We start from the raw sequence: 382 nt of genomic DNA on the forward strand, positions 1-382 counted from the left end.
CCATGTAGGACAGTCATTTCAATAGGTCAAAAGGAAGTCATGTGGAAAATACTTTAAAATGAATAAAAATGAAAACAGAGCATACTATAACTGATGGGATGCATCTAAATTTGTAGCTATAAATATCTATATCAATAAAAGAAGAAAGATCTCAAATTAATAATCTAACCTTCCTTATTCAGATACCAGAAAAAAGAGCCCTAATCAGTTTGGCTCAGTGGATAGAGTGTCAGCCCATGGACTGAAGGGTCAAGGGTTTGATTCTAGTAAAGGGCATGTACCTTGGTTGCAGGTTTGACTCTCAGTAGGGGGCATGCAGGAGGCAGCTGATTGATGTTTCTTTCTATCCGTCTCCCTTCATCTCTGTAAAATCAATAAAACT

Source organism: Myotis davidii, unplaced genomic scaffold (genome assembly GCF_000327345.1).
Source record: "Myotis davidii unplaced genomic scaffold, ASM32734v1 scaffold265, whole genome shotgun sequence".
NCBI lineage: Eukaryota > Metazoa > Chordata > Mammalia > Chiroptera > Vespertilionidae > Myotis > Myotis davidii.